This window comes from Corvus hawaiiensis, unplaced genomic scaffold (genome assembly GCF_020740725.1).
Source record: "Corvus hawaiiensis isolate bCorHaw1 unplaced genomic scaffold, bCorHaw1.pri.cur scaffold_32_ctg1, whole genome shotgun sequence".
Lineage (NCBI taxonomy): Eukaryota > Metazoa > Chordata > Aves > Passeriformes > Corvidae > Corvus > Corvus hawaiiensis.
In genome coordinates, this window is record NW_025963366.1 from 3,931,040 (window position 1) to 3,953,348 (window position 22,309).

A 22,309-nucleotide genomic window follows, 5' to 3' on the forward strand; every position below is an offset into this window, starting at 1 on the left:
CCTTCCATCCCTTTTGGGTCAATAGCAGGTACTGGGAAGATGTTTATGGTGGTTGACTGATTTGGGTGGGGTTTTTGACCACCTAGTGCTGGCCTGTTAGAAGTCAGGAGAATTTCCTACATACAGTTACAAGAGCAGTTTTGGATTAAAAAAAAGGAGTTGTTTATTTTTTTAAATGCTGCCCAGGTTCACAAATCAATTCACTTGGCTGCCATCCACATCAGTATTCAGTCTCTAAGACAAGCAGTGCCACAGTGGTACCTTGGTAGTTAGAAAAGTTATCTAATTCCCTGTATTTGTTTATTGGCAGTTTGCTTAAAGATCATTTCTTTTGGTGGTTTCACTCTGCTCCCCACCTGTACAGTCATGAAACTATAGAATCATTGACAGCTCTAAGTAGGAAGGGACTTCTGAAGGTCATGTATGCCAACTCCCTTCTCAAAGAAGGTCCAAACAGAGCAGCTTACTCAGGGTCATTTCCAGTCAAGTTCTGAGGATCTCCAAGGATGGAGATGACACTCCCTTGCTGGGCAACCTGGTCAATATTTGACCAACCTCATGAAAAAAAAAAAACCACCAGCATGCTTAAAATATGAGTGAAAATCCTGTGAGAAAAGAAACCCAGGAAGGGAATAACTGAATTCTGCTTCTCCATAGCAGGCAGCACCACAAGACCCATGTGGGTAAGTACGTTTCAAGCTGCTGTGATTGGTCTCACCTTCATAAGCTTTACTTACACTAAGATTAAAAGAGCTATATAGACACAGGAAAACATCCTATTTGCCCATAGTAGTCTTTTTCTAACAGAGACTGTGAAAACAACATTCATAATTCCGATGTGTCATCTGTCACACGAAGCAAAAGTTTGACAACGGAGGAGTCACAAAGCATTGGTGGTAGCAGAGCCGTCCTCATCAGCCAGCGGCACCAGGAGCAGGCTTGGCTTCCAGAGAAGGCAAAGGGGGAGTGGCTGCTTTCCCCCAGCAAGCACAGAAGGGTCGATTCTGCTCCTGACCCATTTGAACTGCACACTTCAACATTTGTACCGTGGATTTCTAAACACTCACATCCAGTGGGATCCTGATCCTAGCAGGTACTTCGGGAGGTCACTTAGGAACGACAGGCACAGCCTGCAGATTTGCCACTGGCAGCTGCCACAAGCCACCGAAAAAGGCAGAATATTTAGACTACACAAACCCAAAGCTAAGCTGGAATATAAATATCAGATGAAATGCTTACATGTTGCTGAACATGCTGCCTAACATCAGAAACACGAGACAACAGCAGAAAGCCACGCAATGCATTTTGGCAGAAGCACACAAACATTGCACAGCTTGTCCCCTGGATGCCATGCTCACACTTACGTTAGTCTGTGTCACACTGCCTCAACTTGTTTTAAGCATTTCCATCATCTGTGAGGTAGGGAGGGAAAAACAGAACAGCTGAGGTATAATCAAGTGAGGTCTTGCACAATTTGTAAACAGTCTCATTATGGGCTGTAGTGTGCAGAGTGTGAATGGTTCAGGCTTCTGTCTCAACTTATCCAGGCAGGGAACTTTCTGAAAGCCAGAGAAGTGATTCAATGGATTACTAAGGAGGTAGATGAAGAAAACTTTCTGAAAGCCAGAGAAGTGATTCAATGGATTACTAAGGAGGTAGATGAAGAAAACTGGGGTTAACAAGGAAGGGAATAGTGACAGAACATAAATAAACACATAAACAGGTGAAGAAGTTTGGTGTCGGTAAGAGGCATGTTTTTGCATGTCAGAATCAAAACACTCAGTAATACCTTTTGATCAGTGAGCAATTTTAAACACTGTGTTAATCAGGCTGCTTCAAAAATATTTGAATAAAAATGCAAAATTAAAACCCAAACATCTACAAATCATTCCAATGAATTAGACCAAAGATAAAGCTGTATCAGTTATCATCTCAATATGGACAGATCTGCAGAAGTGTTTCTTCTAGGTGAGAAATCACAGGAATGAAATAAAAACCATACATTAAGATCTTGTTGATACATTGCTCCTCATTTTTGATTATACTTCCAAAATCATAGGCACCGTTTGAAAGACCCAGCCTACCAAATCCTTTCATGCACAAACTTTCCTATTGGCTTAGAATTTGAGGTTAGACAGGCACTGTGCTTTTAATTATGCACTCGCAGAAGCCTTTTCTGGTGCGATCTTGTGCCCATGCTACCTTGAGAAAGACCGGGGAACCTAACAGTACTTTGGATCTCGACCTATCTATGGTCATCTGTAATTACTCCTGTAATTTATTGTGAATTTACAGTACTTTGCCCAGTGCATCAACCTTTCATGTCTGATAAGACAGATACTAAGTCATCTGGAAGCTAGAGGATTTGTATCCAGAAAAAAAATACTTGCACATCTACACGTTACACTACTGAACAGCTAAAAATCCGTAACAAGATGGAGGAAACAATTATCTCCTGAGAGAGTGGCAGAGTAATCAATTGCCCTGAACTTCTGCTGTTCAAGGGGAGCCTAAAAGGAGATCCTAAAATAGATAGAATTTGAGACACTACTTCAAAACAGTAATTTCTTAACTAAGAACACTGACCAATGGTTCCACTCTCACTTGAAAACTGTTTTAGAAAAGAGTGCAAGGACTTTACTGTGGGTTTAACATATAAATCACAAAGAGCCAAACTACCACCAGAGTTGTATTTTCTAGCTGGGCCTAATGTAGAAGAACTGCAAAATACAGCAGAGAAATTACATACAGTAGCTGGAAATATCTAAATACATTTATTATGTGATTGGCATGTCCCTGCTGAAAATAATCAATATATTGACTTTTCTGAAGATTCACAGTAGGCAGTAAGGAAAAAAAAACCAAAATCTGTGTATGTGTGTATGCACTCTTTTTTGGAAAAAGAATTTGATTTCTGTCTTTCTTGGAAGCTGTGACTGTTTGTACACTGGTCCTGGAGTGCCTTCATTGGCTTAGCTCTACCATTGTTTCAGCAATGAGAACTAGAACAAATAGAGATGCTAAAGGATACACTGGATGAGTACTGAGACACAAAGCAAGGCAGCTGTCTCATTTATAATGCTGGGGAAAAATGAGGTAAAGTAGCTTATTAAGCAAGTAATAGTGATATCATTTTCCTATATTCCTACTTTATTTTGATCCTTCTGCACTGTGAGAGCAAACAATCAGGAATTTGTAGCGATGTAATCATGCTTGGCTCCCTGCCTCCTCTGGCACATCCTGCTTAAGTGGCACTGATGCTGTTTTGTGCAGCTCAGGTGGCAGCCGTTACAATTCAGAAGCATTACAGCAATTGGATACACTTGGGAAATACGCTCGGCAAACCAGTTCTTCATTCAAGCACTGAGGAAGGTTCCCATGCACCTCATGCTCTCCCTTTCCCCAGACACTTGAGCTTTCCCTGGCATCACCCAAGGATGTCCGTGCCTGTGCAGCCCTTGCAGCACACACAGTCTGTGCGGTCACCTAAGGACATGGGATGTGCAGTCCCTTCCCTTCCCTTCCCTTCCCTTCCCTTCCCTTCCCTTCCCTTCCCTTCCCTTCCCTTCCCTTCCCTTCCCTTCCCTTCCCTTCCCTTCCCTTCCCTTCCCTTCCCTTCCATGCCATTGAGAAGACTCAGAGGAATTTGGGCACTTTTTCCTGTCCCAAGGGCCTTGGTGAAAGTTCACCATCCCCATGGAGATGAAGGCTTGGTTATCACCCAGTTAACATAAAACATATGTAAGTAGAGTCCATCTCATGGCTCAAGTGTCCTGGGGGATCTGCACAGGTTTGTTGTCCTGGGCAACATCTCCTCTCCCCTGGAGCCTCTTCTGTCATCCTCTGAGTTAATTCAATGACTGTTTCCCCTCCACACATACCTAAGTCTCATGTAGCCACAGTAGGAATGATTTCTGGCCCTTAAATTGCTAATGAACAATGTTTTCCTTTGATTGGAGGTAAAACTTTTGTCCTTCCTTGAGTTCCTCCTTGGCATCTTTCATTGAAGGATGTTCCTTTCACTGAGCCTTTCTTTCTGCATCAGTCTGTACCTCCAAATACACACACAATATAGGTTTCTAAGCAGCTTAAGAATATAGAGCACGTCTGTCTCCTGAGCAAGTCCAGCCATGGGAATGACCCAGCTCTTGGTGGTGAACTGCAAAGACTGATCCCGTGTCTTTTCTCTGCTAAACCATGATGATGCATGTGCAGATACCGGCAGGCTTTGTGGCCAGCTGCGGATGTGCCCACATCCTTGCTTCAGCTGGGATTGGGAGAATGGTTCTGAAGTGAATTTCCCAGTTCCTGTGCTTGTTCCAGCTGCTAATGGGCAACTGCGGGGCCAAGCAGGAGCTTGGCTGGAATAACATTGTCTCTCCACCGTGCCGCTGGCACGGATTCTGGGCCCCCAGCACAAGCTGTTTCCTCCCACAGTGCTGCTCCTGTTGCTAATGTGGACATTGCCTGACTGAATCCTGCTGACTTGATTGATTCCATTTAAATCAATGGGATTGTTTGTACGAACAAAGTTGATAGAACTGGTCCCAAGTGGCATTTACTCCACCATGCTATTTGGCATATAAATCAGCTGTTTGGGGCAGTGGTAACTGTTTTGTTACCACAGTGACTTTTAGGGAAATCTGTTAAAGACAATAAAGAAAGTGGATATTTGCAGAAAAATAACTGATATTAGCACTTGACTGGTCTCATTTAGATGTCTAGAGCAGACTTGCTCTGGAAGTAGTTTAAAGAGATTTTTCTGTCTTTTGGGATCCTTGAAATAATCAAGTTCATTATAATGCCTTTCTTCCAAAATATCATCTACATCGATGAATTATGCATTTGGTTACATAGTTTTAAATCTGAATAGGGCTGTTTGTACCCAGTAATAAAATATTCTTTTAGCTTTTTTTTAATGGTTACAGTAAAATTCTGCATGATGTATATCGCAAGTAGTAATTTTCAGCTACAAATATTGATGACATCTTGCCTGTGGTAATGAACAGGTTTTAATATTACAGTAAAGCATGTTCTTCCTTCTTAATTAGCCTCCACTGATTAAACACCCAGATTATTTACAAAAAGACAAACACAATGGAAAGGAAGAATAACTACTGCAAAGGCTGTATTCCCAGGGTCACATGCAATTCAACTTCACTAAGGTAGCTGAGCCTCAGTAGTCGCAAGGTGTTTATGAAATAATAGGGAGAAAGCTTTCGGTTAAGCATATTTAGTATAAAAAGTATGTTTTAAATTTGTTTCTTAAGATGAAATTCTTCCATTCTTGAGGGAGAATTGAAGTTAATGAATGCGTTAAATGAGTTAAAGCCACAGACATCTTGCAGTAAGATATAAGAAGCCTTGTCAGATCGCTAACAGAAACAATCTTTATGGTGCTGAGGTTTTGTAGCTTATAATTAAACATCACTGTCCAGCCTCTGTAACCTGTATCATCCTCACATGCCATATTTTATACATCACAGCAATTGGTGAAGCAGAGAGGGCACATTTAGAAGGCAGCTTTCTGTCAGGAGCTGATGATGGAGTGACTCAGCAAGGCATCAGAAAGCTTTGCTTGTGCTAAGGCTTTGTGCACCTCTGGGGGGGCTGGACCTGCCAGACTAATACAAGGGGCTATTTTTGTAACATCCAAAAAGTTTCTGCTGTACATCAAAGTGCACTAGCTGCTTATTTTAGGTGACAGCAACTCTTACATTTGTCTTGAACAATACAGTCTTTAGCCCCTTTTTGGTATGTACTTCTCCAAAATGAAAATTTCCTGTGAAGCATTTCATCGAAGAAGGGCTTCCAATTTGAGCTCATCAGAGACATTTTCTTCCTGTGCTTCAAACGTTCCAGTAAATTAACGGCCCACGTGCCAAAGGTAAGAGGAAGTCATGGCATATTGGGGAGTACTCTGAGCATGTAATCTGGGACAACATGAACATCTGGATTTGTGCCCTGCTCTTGAGCTGAGCTGGGACTTGGCCCCAGGCAGTACCAAGAGCCTCTTGAAAAGGGGCTCCTCCAGCTGCTCTGGCTGCCTATTTACTGTCTTAATTTCTTTCTCCCAGCAACCAAAATCTCACCCTCCTTCCCAGACACTCCCTTGTTTCCATTCTTGAAATTAACTTGCCTGAAAGCTGCTCTTTTCCCACATTCATGGGATCCAGCATTGATGCTGGATCCCATGAATGTGGCAGGCATAGCCTTCCACAAACAGATGGGCTGTGAGTTACCTTCACTGGGCTGCTCTTAAATCTGCCCATGGTGTTTGGAGAATTAGTGTGAGCACTTTGTCCTGACTCGTGCCTCTTTCCTTGTGCCTGACCTAACGGGATCCTTAAAAGAGTGTGAAGCAGTGGCAGATGTGAGGTCACAGGTGTGTCCCCAAGATCAGAATCAAGAACTTCAAGCAAGTTCCAGAGAGATGATGGAAATTACCTCTGAAACCAGGTAATTTCACAAAAGATGTCCTCATTAACACTTGGCTTTCACAATGTGCCCTTTTTTTGTGTCAATCTCAGAAGGCTGTTGTGAAAGAGGTTGCTGCTCCAAACTCTAATGGCACAGTGAAGTGACTTGGAAAAGGTGACACCAGAGTCACCAAAGGCACTGGAATTGGAGTGGCCTTTTCTGAGTCATGGCCTGACTCAGCTCTCCTTGCTCCCACTACTCCAATAGCACTGCAGCTGCCCTCCCTGCTCCTTTTCGCTGTTGCTTTTTCCTGCTCCCCTCCCAGCTGCCCATCCCTGCTCACCAAAGCACTTTCCAAAGTCCCTTAGTTGGCGTGTGCTCCTGGCTCTTGCTTGGCAACATGGAGCTACAGTTGCACTTTTCCAAATGGCGATGGATTACTTGTGTGCTTAAAAGCTTTGCTGGATGGAGACCTGGACTCTAGAGCCACACCCACCTTCATTGCTGGAGCCTGCAAGGAGGAGGAGAAGGCATTTTTCTCCTTCTCACATGCTGCCCGGGAAAGGGGTGAGCAAGAGAAGTAGAGAGAGCCCTGACTTGGTTTCTGCAGTGCCCTGCTGTCAGCAAAGCACTGGGCAATGAGGCTCTGAGCGCCTGCCCAGAACCCAGAGCACCCTGGGGAGAGCTAATAGCAAGGCTGAGCTGAGAAGTAGTTCTCTCATATTTTTTAATAAAAACATTTGGAGAAAAGTTTTCCTCATTGAATTTTGACAAAAGAAACACCTAAAAACCCAACAACAAATTTTATGCAGGCAGCTATTAATAGTAGTGCAAATATTAGTTTTCTACTAGAAGATCTAGTAGTTATATTAATACTTGCCCATATCAAAAGCATTTGGGGCTTTTTGGTAGGAACTGGGTATTAGTATTAAAAAATATTTTCATTTCAGTAGCTCTTTTGTGTGCAAAACATATCAATGATTGTATCTAAGTCACACAACGCAGGGGTGCTGGAACCTCATTTACCTAAGCTGTTTAAAAGCATCCTGTTGTGCCTGTTATTGTAAAAACACAGCATTTAACACCCCATTGAAAATAAAAGCCATTTTTCTTATGTGTTTTCCCAGCTGAAGCTTATTTCCACTGTTTTCCCAGAGAAGCAACAAAGTTTGGGCTTAATCTTCTTCATTGCACCTTCAGTATTCATCCCTTTCTGTTATTACCATCAGTGCATGATTTTTAAAAGTCCATTCCTGAAGTTATTTCACCTATCAGAGGGTTTGGGTTGGCTTCTGAGGTGTATGTCTTATATAGTAAACTTTCCTGTAGTATAAAGGACAAAGATTTCTTTGCTGAACCACTACAGTCAACAGCAATTTCCATATCCTATATCCATGGCAGTTAGGTGAGGTCTCTTTTACTTTCTTTCCCTTTTAGGTTGCTGCTTTTGTTTTGGGTCTCCCTAGACTCTCCGTAAGGCAGCGTGAGCTGAAGGTTCTCACCACGGCAGCTGTCAGAATCATTGATTTTTTTGTTCAGTAGCAGAAACTGAAAAAAAAGATTTCTGTCAACCTTTTGAAATGCCATTCTGGAAAAATTAATTTCAGATCAGCAAAACACACGATTTGAGGGACATGGTATAAAAGCAGAGGGAAAAAGCCTGGCGTCACAAAGTGGAAGAACAAGGCATGGCAGCTATTCTTGCCTGACCTGGTGTTCAAAGGAAGACGTTCACTGAGGTCAAAACCCACTCTGCTACATGCAGAGATTTGAGCCAAAGCCCTTCTTTTACTCGAGATGTTCTCTAGCTCCAGTCAGAGGTCACCTGAAATAAGATGTTCTCCAGCTCTCCTGTTGTGACTATTGTACTTCTCATTGCAACTGTACAAATGCTCAGCAGTTGAGCAGAGCAGAGCATGTATTTGAGTGAGTTTTGTGCCTGGTACAACCTCTGGTTGAGACACAGCATCATCAGGTTTTAGCTTGGTGGCAAAGGCCAGTGCAGCCATTTACATCGAGTTAGATCACACTGGAAGAACAGGTTTCAGACACATTCCCAAGAACTTCCTGTCAATGTGATGGATGAGCAGCAGCTGCCCTGGAGGAGGGGAGTGGGGGCTCCTGTGTCCCAGGCAAGGGAGGGCTGGAGCCACTATTGCTGAATTTGACACAAATTCATAAAGAATTGTTATGATCCAAAATGGCATTTTTTAATTCATAAAAGAATGAAAAATGCTGTTTCCAAATGCTGCTCACCCCTTCTGAGCATCAATCATGAACACTGAAAATCCCACTTTTTGTGGTAGCCCATGCAGCCCATGTGATCTCTACCTGTGCACATAGGAGGGCTGCTGGTTAATCCTTGTGAATCATTCAGCTCAAGGAATGTGGTGGTCAAGACAATAACTTCCTTCCATTTCCTGGTCTCTCTGTCAAACAGCCCTAACTTGAAGGATCTTCACATTGGTGTTACCTTACTAATCCCACTGGTTTAGATTCCAAAGTCCCAAGGTAGTATGGCAGCTCTCTTGTACATATTATTATTTTTGTATCTAAATCTTCCTTGAATATTGGGCAGACTCTCTTTTCATAGCTGAGTAGTTATTTCAGGAAGTGTGGCAGGTGATTTACAGTTTAGTACTGTCTGCACTTTCTGTAGTCAAGCATAAAATTGAAAGGCTTATGTCAAATTCATGCCTACATGGACACGCTCAAGAACAAATTAATTTTAAAGCGCTCACCGGGTATATAATGTTTCTATGTCCTGCTTTACAAATCTATAAAGTAATTAATAACAGAAAGCCTACTTTAGAAGAGAGCTGTAGTAGAACAGATAGCAGAGTGATTTCAGTCTAAAACATCCCAGTGCTACATTCCTGCAGATATCTGCAATTCAGATCTGATAGGAACCATGAGTAATCAGTTTCTAAAGCAAAATTCTTATACAAGGAAAGACTCGTAGTGCAATGTCCTCTTGCAAAACCAGGCTATTCTAGGACAAATTAGGTTTTCTAACCATCAGTATGCAGCACACTAGATAAGGTGTCAGATTCAGATCTCCAACTAGTATAAACTGGAAATCACAGCCATGAAGGATCAAGATAAAGTCTTAAAGATGCATGTTGGATAAATCTCATGGGTAACTGTAATACCAGGGGCCTTGTCATTAACATCAAGGGCATTTTCACCCCATGAGAACAGATGCCTTCAAGCTGACACTGCTGTTGCTGTCCTTCTCTTCTGCATGGCACAGCCCACGGAGGGTACCTCTGCACAGGGCAAGTGTCTTCCCTGTGCCATTCGAGCACAGGTTCTTTGAACATCCTTCCAGTGTTTTGTATTTTGGAGAACCTCCAGCTTCCTTCTGCTTTTTCTGGCAGAAGGAGCTGCCAGCACTGTTCAGCACCAGCCTCTTGCTGCATAGGACCGAGGGAACCAGAAACCAAGAGAAGAGCACCTCTCTCTGACCACAGCCAAGCTCCTTCTCTGCTTTGTCATGCCTGTAAATTCCCCCTCACTGAGCACTTATCATTAGCAAATGTGGTAGGCAATCATGAGAAACATTCAAAGACAAGCAGTCACCCAGATTCAACCCTGATACGAGCAGCTACAGCTGTGCCCAAATTGCAGGCTGGCATGGACAGGAATGAGTGCTGAGTCTAAGGAGTTGGCACAAGCCAGCTGGTGTAACACAGCTACTCCAGCTCCCTCCCTGCATTTTTTTCCAGGGCCATTCCCGCTCTCTGCAAGCAGCAACTTAATATACTAACAGCTCAAGGAGTAAAATATACAGCAATGGCTGTGCACTGCTGCCCTGCTCCTCTTCCCACTATTCATCCCACTCGGCATGTGTGTTGCACCTGGGTAGCTAACTCTGTAATTTGGACACAAGTAGTATGTTTGCTCATGTCCTCAGGAGAAACAGAGATATAATCAGAATTTAGAGTGGCTTCTAAAAGGTGCATATTTCAAAGGTAAAATTGCAACATAAAGCATTCAGAGAAACTATAACCCAAGTAGCACCTGTGTGCAGAAGGGGGAAGGAAAATAGCATTCTTTGTCACAGCCAGTGGAGGCAGACAAAAGAGTCTAACTCAAAGCAGCTGTATCTACTCCTTGCATCAGAGAGAGGAAGCCCTGGTTGCAGTCCCCTCATGCAGTGAACTTTGAGATATTTATAAAAAGTGGAACAGCTTCCACAGCGCAGGGCAAAAAAGGTCACCCCAGCACAGCTGGGCTGGTAACCAGCCAGTACAGCAGAGGCACAGCAATGTGGGAAGAAGCCCTGGCTTACGGGGCAATGGGATCATCCTCCAACACAGCCACGCAGGCCGGGGGTCAGCACGGAGCTGGGTGGGGCGATGGTCACACAGGAGGAAGAGCTGAGCCTTGCCCTTGTCTTCTCCTAAATGCTGGGACCCTGTTTCTCAAAAATACCTAATGGCATTGGGTGCATGAAACTTCTCAGCACAGGAATTGGTTTTGTTGGACATTCTCTTTCTGAAAGTCAGTTCAAGCTGAGTCCCCCAAAAGTCCTTTGGAAAAGGAGACTGCTAGTCTCCTGGAGCACATTCCTCCTCACAGCCGCTACATTGCAGACACATGTGGAGGAATAAAAGCCCTTATTGCAGCAGGAGAGGCTGAAAAAGGAAGACCTATTAGTCTGAAATTCTGCTATGAAAGAGGAAGATTTCAAAGGAACCCCAAGAAAACTTGCATCCAGCTCAGTGGGAATGCCTTAGGTGTAGACTTCAGCTGTTTCTTTGCAGCAAGCCAGTTAGTTCTGCAACCTTACCTTTCGCTTTAAACAAAGGGACTCCTAAAATTTGCTTTATCATCAGAAGGCAATGGCTGACAGCCAGGAAGCACAAGAGCAGTGGGGTGCTGGAGGAGCCCTCCCCCAGCCCCACAACAGCCACTGCCCCAGTGCAGCAGGGAGGCAGCTGCACGAGTGCCGGGCTGGGGCTGTGCCATCTGCCGAGTGCTCTGCACGCTCCTGTTTTCAGTCACTAATAAATACCCCCGATGTTACTAATTTGCACTGGAATGTTCTGTGGCTTCTTTATGCCTCAGGCTGCACTTTTTTCTTTAAAGTTTCAGCACGGCAGTTCAGCAGTTTTTGAGAACCTGTGTCGTTGCCTAAGGAGTTCCTGACTGCAAGAGGAGACAATATTCATCAGCTTTCCTGTGGCTGTCACAATAGTACTGAAATATTAAATCAATGGTATTTGGGTTGAGTTTTTTAAAAATTTTGATTGTGAAAATCAGTCATAAAATTCTTGACAATTAGATGTCAGTGTAGACCTATCCCACCGTTGCCGTGCAGGTGCAGAGTGCTCCGGAGTGCTGGATTCACAAGGTGGTGGTAGTGTGAAGCCATGATGCTGTAGCACCCACCTTTCAGGGATCTAGCCCTCCTAAAGCAGTCACAAAGCAGGATGTATGTAGGGAGCTTGCAGCTCGAGGAGAGAGATGGGTTCCTAAGCTTGGGATCCAGGAAAGCCAATACAGTGCAGAAAGACTGTCTTAGAAAATGCAAAGGCCAGGATGCATTTGAAATGAAAGCCTGCTGAGCTCTGCATAGAACGCAGAGGAAATGCTCAGCTTTTCCTGGTTGGTGGAGAGCTTCTTCTACTCAAGAGCATTTCTATGGACCCCTGCTGTTTCCTAGCCTTGTATTGCAGGGAGACAGTTACTGTTTGTCCTCCCTTCTACTGTATTAAATCTTTCCAGGTGGCTGTCACTATGAAAGGTCTGCTGGGACTGCCCCGGACACCTCTGCAGTGCCAGGAGGGGATGACGTCTTGATCTCTGTCTGTGGTGGCTACTCATTCCTGGCCAAGATTGTCTCCTTTGATGATGTGCTGTCTAAGATTTTGGGTAGGAGGGAGCACTCCGTGGAGATCACCAAGTCTCCCGTCCAGGCCCAAATAAAAATCTCCTACAGGTAGGTCCTCCGACTGTGTGGACAAGGGAATTATTGAGTAAATGTCTGTATAAATGCCAGGAAAATGCTGATTAACAAATTACATTTGTTTCTCTCAAACACAGCCATCCCTTTCTCGAGGAATTGATGTGAAAGGCCTTCTCTCTTGAACTGGCTTTTTAATTGTGCTGCTGAGGAGGCAGGTAGGGTGCCAGGGTAAATAAGCACTTGCAGGGCTCTCTGAGATTATGGCTGGAGATTGCCTCCAGCTGCCAAATGAACACAGTGAGAGTGAAGCTCGCAGTGGAGACAAACATTCTGCTACTGCCCCAGATTTCAAGTTAGCTTGTATAAAGTGTGGACTTACGCAATATATGTGCAATATAAAAGACTTTCTAAGGTCTTTGACTCGATGTTCCAGGGCATAACATTAGCATTATGTAGGTTTAATAAAGCACATAGGAAACAAACATGAAGAACTGCTTTCCCTGAGCACCACTGGGCAATAAGCCATCATCATTAAACAAGGGGGTTCCTGGTAGGGATGTATGGAGACTACATGTTCCTAGACCTAAAACTGCTCATCAGCAGTGCAGATGCTACATTGCATCATGGCTGATAAAATCTGCAGCTGGCACAAGAATCCATGCTATGTTTAAAAGATGAAGAGAAGGCAGCGATATGAGAGCTGTTGCTTGGTCAGACAAATCCACTGTTTTTAAGCCAAACAGAGAGTTAAACTCCACAGAAAAAGAAACAGAAGCGGCTCCACTTAAGTGCTGTTTTTTCTCTAAAGGATTTAGAGGCCAAACAAGAAGACCAAAACTCAAGTCCTCTAATAACTCAGAAGGCTAATGAGACCTTGACTGGCTAAACAGGGGATGCTGGGATGGAGGCAGCAGCCAAGACTAACAGTGCTATCTGCGGTCTTAGTATCCACCGAGGATGCTGAAAAACTGGGAAAGAGGCAGAGGAGAACTGCAGAAGTGGGCCAAAGACTACAGAAAGCACCTAATGGGGAGACAGAGGTTTAGAAAACATTCTCTGTCTAGCTAGCTTATCAACAAGATTGAAAAGTCTTGATTACAGAGAATAACTCTTCACAGAGACAAATGAGCTCGTTATTTTGGTGGGAAAGGATGAATGGTTAAAAGGTGAAGCCAAATATATCTGGAGTACAAGTTAGGCAAAAGATGTTCATAGTGAGGGTTTGAAACAAGCAGCTGAGGTAAGATAAGGAGTCTGCAGTGCTTGATGAAGATGTCTCAATGCTTTTCTGAGACAATCTTCTGGCATACATGCTACGTTTCAGTCCATCCCAATAAGGGCACAAATGGGTGATATTTTAAGGGTGGCGATAAAATCTAGCTGTCTTCTCCAGCTTGAAGCTCTAGGACCCTGCATGAGCCATCTGGAGGCACACAGAGGTGCACATGCTAGCTGAGGGTCTTGCAGGGAGAAGAGGCCCCTCCTTGCTCTTTCTCTCTTTCCAGCAGGATAGTCATGTCAGGAACCAGCACTGGCATTCAGTCCTAAAGCCTCGCTCGCTGTGCTTCCAAAATGCCTTGCAGCACAATGAACCCCTTGCTTGTCTGTCCTCATTGAAACTGTTCTCAGAGCAGAGGGCACAGCAGGACATAGCAGGGGTGACCACATCAGCTCCCACCTGCCGCGGGCAGAATGGGCAGCTTGGGGCACTGAGCCAGACTGACACAACTCCAGCGGGCGCTGCCTTCCTCTGGGGAATCATTCAGAAGAACAACCTGTGTTCTCATCCTGAGAGAGTTTTCTACCCAAAACTCAATACTTTTTCTTCACTAAAATACGTATCCTCACTCTGTTTTCTCTCTCTTCATCTTTGTTCCGGTTTGGCCAAATTTAGAAATATATATATATTCTGAGAGAAGGCACAACCACCCCTCCCCCCACCAGGTTCGGGAAAAAAAAAATAAATTTTCCTCGAAGGAAAGTGAAGAAGATAAAACTATTTATTTAACAAGCACACGGGAAAGGAAAATAATGTTAAATGGTAAAATCTTTCGCTGTAGAGGAAAAACCTGGGAAAGTGTTCGAGTCCTCCCTTTGGTCTCCTCGGAGCTGGGGCTTGGCCCAGGGCCAGGCCCTCTGTGCCCGGTGGAAAGTCCTCCCAATGTGCTCTGATGTTACAGCAATCAGGCAGTCCAGTAGAAAAGGGAGAAAATCCGAAATTCCAGAGAAGGAAAAGTTCAGCTCTCAGCCTCTCTCCAGAGAACAAGGAACTGGAAAAAAACTGGCCAAAAACTGACTGGAAAAGCTGCCAGCCGGGTGCTTCCTCGCTCCCCCCTGCCCCAGCTGGAAAAAAAGCCCTGCTATCTTTATGTGACCTTGAACAAGTTCTCAAACTGCTTTGAGAAAGTTTTGCTCAGTTTTTCTTCCTCCTCTCAGGCTCAGTTCAGAGGCATAGAAAGGCCAATAATTAATTTCTGGGCATAGGCGGCGATATGGGATACACATCATAAGGTCACCCCAAGACAATCTTCCAGAGATAAACAACTATTTTTTTCCTCAGTGGAGCACCAACATCCTTCCAAATGCCTACAGAGAGCTTCACCCTCACTTAGCTGGTGAGGTCAGCTGTGCAGGCTGTGGGTGTCAGTCCTGCACCCTGGACTAGAAATGCTGTGCTGTGGCTCTGCCTTTGCATCCAGCAAATGGTTCCCAGTATATTTAGAATATTCAGTCTATGGTGGGATTGAATGCAACAGGCCTAAAAGGGTCAAAATAAGGTGGGTATGATGTCACCTGTAGCAAAACAATAACCCCCACCTTCTTTGAAGCCGATTGTAGCTGCTTTTTATTCCCTTAAGTTGTCAGTCTCATGGCAAGAAGCTGGCAAAAAAATTAACTCCCACACTTGGCTTTGCAACGGGAAGGTGAGTGTGTCATGCAATGCTGTTTCAGGCTTTCATCAATTTATCAATGACAAAATGCCTCTCTTTAGAGAGAGGTGATCTAGGCTGGGAAAGAAAAGAGAATGCTGACATTCTCTCCTGGTATTTCTAGGGTTTTTAAGCATGGAGAGTCCTTTCCTCAGCGTTTAAAGAAATTGTCAAATCTTCATATACTTACTATGGAAGAGCCAAAGTCTGAACAGTGGTAGCAGTGGTGGAGCAGCCCTGGGAGACAAAAGATATGTGGACGGAGCCTGAACTTGCAGTGCTTTCTGTTAACCCAGATCCCATGTCTGAGACCCTTGAGTATTCAGCCCTTAGAGGGAGTAACTTTCCTCCAGCTCCTGAATGGTTCCCAAACAGTCATCTCTGCTGACAAGCAGCAGATCGTGGATGCTCAGCGGGCAATTGACTGGTCTCATCATGATGCAGTAAGAAATTTAAGATCCTGTTCTTCTCCCAGGCCATTCTCATTCCATCAGGACCCCACACATATTTTCTTGCTGTGACTTTCCAGGGAAAGCAGCTGCTGTAGCAGTTGAGTGACAAGGGACAAAGCTGTTTCTTGAGAAATAGAACTCCTCAATGTGTGGTTAAGCACAGAAATTTTTCCTGATTTGTTTATTTGTTTGTTTGCTTTTAAGGATGTAGAGAGGGGTAATAAATGGTAAAACTAATGTGTCAGTGTTTTCAAAAGGATGTAGAATGAGTTATTTGATGGAAAATTGAAAGACGTGATTGCACTCTGTGATGAGCATTTACACGTTTGGCCCTGGTATAATCCATTGACTTTCCAGCTTGTAGAGATAAACATTTAAATCAGCTGATTTAACAACTACTAAAAAAACCCCTTGCTAACTGGAAAAATAAAGAAACCAATAAAGACATCAGGATAAAATATCTGGAATTGCCAAACGGAGAAATGGAAGTTAATGACAATTACCAAAAAAATCCAAACTCAAATCCCAAAGGTTTTCTCAGAAAAGCACGTTCTAGAGCAAGCACTCCACAGTAAAGTAGAGGAAAGCAGGACTTATGTAGACATTAATCAAGGCGTGAGTGAAAAGAAAATGAGATGCTTCAGGGCACAAAGATGACAAGAAGCATATCTGTGGCAATAAGGGATGATGGCAATCATACAGAGGGAAATAGAACAAGGTATGCATGAGGAAAGGGTGCAAGCACTGCTGAACACCTACTCTGACAATACAGTCTTTTGCTCTCACTAAGAGCAAAAATCAATAAACTCTGTAGGAAGAAAAGCTTCTTAAATCATTGACTGTCCAAGTAGATATTCCTGTTGGCAAACACATTTCTCTGTGTGATGGATGGACACCAGGGTCAAGAGGTCATTCACTGAAGTGATCAGGCTTCATGAAATCCAGATTTGCAAACAGTTGGGGCAGCAGAGGCTCAGTGCAGTTACTGCTGTCAGGTGATTTCCATGTGCTGCAACACCGCAAGTTTGTTTTCAGATCACTGAGAGGGTTTTAATCAAGGGAGAAGTGGGAAGCACTCCCACAGCCCCGGCCCTGGGCATGCTCCACCCACCCGTGCACGCCCGTGACCGGCCACACCGCAGCGCCTGCCCCTGGAGCAGCCACGGGGCTCTGCTCTGGACGGCCAGCGCTGTGGTTCACTCCCTCACCCTGCTTGTCCAACAGGGAGCCTGGTGGTACAAGTGGGATGAAACCACAACATTGTAATTCCTGGTGTGGAGACATGTCCTACCCCACCATCAGCAAAGGACTCCTGAACCCTAGATCATAGGGTTTGGCTTGGAAGGGGCCTTCAAAGATCACCCAGTTCAAGCCCAGTGCCATGGGCGGGGACATCAGGTTGCTGAAGGTCACCGCACATTTGGCACATACCAAAGCAACAATAAAATGCCTCTTTTGAAGCTGTTCTGTGTTTCTTTCAGTGTCTGGCAGCAAGCTGTATCTTGATCCAGTTTTCTCTCTCCCTGTTGGCTATTTATATTACTGGTGGGTCTCTCCTCCCATTAGCATCAGCCCCTTTCTTCCTTATGGCCCCTGCCCCATCTCTACACCCTCTCACCCTCAGCATTACTGACCCCTTTGTGCAAGGTGAAACCCACTGAGCTCACTCAGTCACCTGTTGAGAGAGAGGCAGAGGAAAGGAGCTTTCAAGGGAGAGCAGTGGACTGTAAACCTCAGGAATGTGCATTTCATCCATAACTTCGCAGCTGAGCAGACAAACCTGGGCCACAAAGAGACCATGGTCCTACAGGAGCAGCTCTCAAACCCAATGCCCAATTTCCTTTCTTCTGTGGCACCTTCTTCTGACCAGAGGTGACAGGACTGTACTCTAAGGGAGCTCAAACATATTTGCAGGTACACTGCAGGGCTCCATGCAGAGTGGGCTGGGTTTTGGTGAAAATGTGAGATCTGGAGATGACAGCCATGGAAATGTCACAGGCCCTTCCATAGCTCCCCTCCTTCTCTGAGTTTCCTCTTCCTGTTTTCTGTTCCAAGCAATGCAGAATATTTGCATTTCATTAAGTACTTCTTCCTTTACATGATGCCTCATTACGACTTTCTTTTTGAGTTAGGTATTTCTTTAATTTTTAAGCATATTAATTATTTTTTCTTTCGGAGGGAAGATGGGCATGCCTTGGAGCTTGTGGATGCTCATTTTAGAGCAGTGTGGAAGGAGCCTTTGAGGACAGGCTGCAAGTGTCCGTAAATCCCCACAACCCTAATGCTGTGTGTTTACTACTGTGGATTGGGATCTACCCAATCTGACCTTGATGAGCCAACTGTTTTTCTGGCCTTTTTCAGAGTTTCAGGCTAGAGAAAGCACAGAGGGTGTTTTTTCCTTTTCCCGGAATATGAAGTGCTATATCAGGCTGGCAAACACTTGGGGCTACTTCTGCTTCAATTCAGTCTGAGGAATGACAGGGGATCAAAATAAGCATTGGCCCTTTGGTATTAAAATTTTATTTTGAGATGTTTTCTCCATCCCAAATTCATGACAAGAAAATCTTGTTGTTTGTTTCTTGCAAATTGTGGAGAATTTTTACGTTGCAGTGTATTTTCTCCTAAATGTAACATATCAGAATAAAATCAAAATGATCATGTACATTAATAATAGAATACACACATAAAGAGAACCTTGGGGTGTCTAAACTTTCTGCACATTCTTCTAGATTGCTGAGAGCTTTTGTACTTGAATATATTAAAAACAAGGGGAAAAAAAGAACTAAACTGGAATGTAAATATTTTTGTCTGGGAAAAAAAAAAAATTTGTATCAATAAATCACTCATGATTTGTAAATACTCTTTGTTTTCCACCATCAACAATAATCTTTCTATCTGCAAGGAATGAATTTCTACCCTTAAGTAGCTAACTTACTGTCTAACCTTACTGCAGCTGGCACTATTCAAAGAAGTTAGAGCTTAGCAAAACTCTTTCTATCTCAATTTATACTTTTTTCCTCTAATAGAAAGTAAAGCTTGATTTTATTTTACTGTGCTCACACAGCATCATGCCCTTGATATTATGTTTATTTAGCAAGAGAAATGAAAGTTTTAAATTTTTTCTTCTGGAAAAAATATATTTGCAGAAAAGAGAAAATCACAAGTACTTACAACATGGTTGGCAGGAATCAGCTATGTGGAAAAAATGCTGCCACTTACTATTTTTCTATTTCTTCTGCATTTTTGGCCATGGTTAGAAGCAATGCTATCTATGAGCCACGTGTGTGACACACTTAGGGAACCCTGAAAACCTGTGAGAAGCAGAAGGTCAGCGGTGGGCTGTCTCCTATGTCAGGCAGCCAGGCCAGTGTGTGCTGTTTGATGTCGTGATCCCTTGCTCAAGTACCCAGTTTCCGTGGGAGCCTTCAACCATTTGGGGCTTTCGACAAGAGCCGCATACTGAGAAAACATATCACGTCCAGTGGAGTGGCTGGGAACTTGGTCTGAGGTAACCTGCAGAAACCAAACTGAGTGCCAGACATGCAGTTTGAGGACCTTGTTTGCCAAAATTAGTTGTGTAACCAAGGTGTACAAAATTTATCTACAAGTTCCTCCGATACCAGAACTGTTCAAACTCTTTGTACCCTGACAAAGGTTAAATCAGTTACGTCTGTACTGAACTGCTTTCATTAGTAGGTCAAATATATCACGGGGGCATTTTCTATGGAACTTAACTGATGCGATGCCAAGGAGGAAGTTTGCCTTGTAAAGTTACAGGAGGCTTAACCGTTCAGACTTCTCTCTGGTCTACTTAAAGATATGGAATATTTAGTAAATGGCCCAATCTAACCCTTGAAGAAATTTTACTGGGGTTCTCAGGAACTAAAAAGGACAATAATCTGGTTTTAACGCAATCAGTGCAATCCCACAGATGGAACTAGTCTGCTTGTAGCCTGCGGTAATCACTGCCACCTATGCAGAGTGAAGGACTACAGTAGGCCAGTGGAGAAAGAAGTTCTTCAGCCATTTTCTTTGCAGAAATACTGTATGCAAATAGTTTGAACTATCAATCCCAGAATGACAGATTAATCTAATTTTGGGGGAAAAGCAGAACTGACACTGAGGGATGAACGGCGGCAGGAGGGGCTGAGAGCAGCCATGGAGCAGCTGTCAATCCTATTGCTGCATCTAAGCTGAGAAAGGACCTCATCCTCCAGCTCTGATGACTCAGCAGAGGGCAGATATTTAAGGAAAGGTCTGTCTCTGTTGACTTCAAAAATTGGCTGTGGCAATTTATTCTGCATGAGGGATGCAGAACTGAGCCCTTGGTTATGGCTGCAAGGTGTTCCAGTTCCCCTGCTCCCTCTCTTGCCCCTGGAAAACTCCACAGCAAACAGGAATTCCCAAACAAAGTGCTGCATTTCTCATTTGAAGACCTGCCTGTTGAAACTTTTCATTTTTCAATTTTCTTTGCAGCAATATATTATCAGATGGATTTAATGCCTAATTTAACTTTGTTTCCATTTGTCATTAGGTTTATGAAATGTCTTTCTTTCAGTGAGGCAGATGTAACCACAAGATCTTGCTCTTGGGCTTAATTTCCACGTAATTGTCACATTAGTTTTTCAAAATCCAGGCTGGCCTGCTAAACATACTTAATGATTTACAGTTTTCAATGCCTATTGCCTTGCCTGAAAGGCTACCTGTTTTCTTCAGCTCATTGGGAGCCCTGTAGGGGAAAAGACTGGAAACTGCCAAGGTCAGGAAGAGTTTCAGATTAAGCTTTATGTTGTGCTGTTATTTAAGTAAACAAAGGTAAATTCCAACAGGAGGGATGAATTTACATGACATACAGTGGGTATTGACTGTGGTGAGGTAGAGCTGGAATGGAAATCTTTTCTCATTGTGAGGCAGACTGAGCAGGAGTGATGGGAATGTGGAGGAAGATTTACCAGAGGGTGCTGGGATGGGTAAGGAACAGCAGAGACAGGAACAGCAGGAAAACACCCCGTAGCAGAGATTACTGCAGCACACGGAGCCTTTGCACACCCTGCCAGAGCGGGTTTTCATGCTGGCAGCCGGGCTTATGTCTATACCAGCACGTGAAAGCAGACCGTGTTCTCCTCTCTAGTCCTGCGGGAGAGGGGCACAGCACGGTAGTATCTATCCTTGCCTCCCCAGCCTTGCCTGAAATGTGGGCACCTAACGTGCATCTCATGACCCCACACTCTGCTCTCAGACAAGTACTGACTATATCTTCCTCGCTACAAGAGCTTGGGTACCTCACATATGTCAGCACCTGTGGACATGTGTCTTCAGGATGTCAGTCCCGCCTGAACTGTGCTAGTGGCTGTGTTGTCATTGGCCATGCTGTTGCAGAAGAGACAGCCTGGAGATGCAAGGCAAAGCCAAATAAAGAGATGTCTATGTCACAGCTACCTGCTAAAGTGACTGCAGCTTGTAATCAAGGATTTACGAGGATAGCTGTGGCCTATTTGCTACTTAGTGAGGCTTGCAGCAGTGGTAGGTACAATGATGTAGGCATCATTCACCTGTGGTTTTCAGCCTCCAGATGCATTTCTTTATGGATAAATTTAGCCTGTGCTACTCCTTCTCTATTGCTATGCCTGAAGCTAACCTGAAGCTAACTGTGGCCCTTCTGCATGGACTTTGCTTGCGTCTCTGCTCAGAGACACAAGCCAACAGGGAGAGAAGCAGAACTGGTCCTGCTGGATGGGTGAAGTGTTGGCCAAGAGGGATAGAGCTGTCATGAGCTTGATGGTCTGATGTGCCTGAAACCAGTGTATGGGCTCCATGTCTATACCATGGTAGATACTGCTGTCTCAGCCTTGCCTGAACTTGTGGGGGATGTACCTTAGTCACTGTGAGAAAAATATAGAGTGTCTTCTGAAGCTTATTAAAATGTAGTTGAATGGTGAGAAATGAGGAGGAAAAAGGAGCAGCTTTTTGAACAGAGCAGTCCTGCTGTTCAGGAAAGTAAAAAGTAAAGCCCAGAATGGAGTGGATCATGCATACAGGGAAACACCGACACAGGTATTTTAAAATAACCATATGGAATGAATGGAGAATGAAACTACAAAATGAACCACAAACAGAACAAATTTACATGAAGCTGAACAAAACCATGGAAGTTAGACTCACTCTCTTTATCTTGTGTGAAAGTTTTATTTATTTTAGGATAAAAAGGAGCTTGAAAGGATTTTATATCTCATGAAACACATCTACTGAGCTTCTAATGGTTATGCTGCAGGTACAAGACATTGCTTATCAAAGCCTAAATCATCTTCTCACTTTCACGTATAAACAGGAACCATAAAGTCTGGCAGTGGGATTCCCCAAAGAAGGCTCATGCCAGAAAAAGATCTACTCATTCACTGCTGACAGGACTGGGATCTTATGACATTCTGCATCAGTTATGCTGCTGATCTGCTGTTAATCTCTACACAAATCCTGTCACTGCACTAATAGCCCTTCGTGCATAGACAGAAATAAAGCAAGAGACAGACAAAAATACCAAATAATTTCTTGTTATCTATGCATTGTGATCATAATGAGACTGTTCCTTAGCAAGG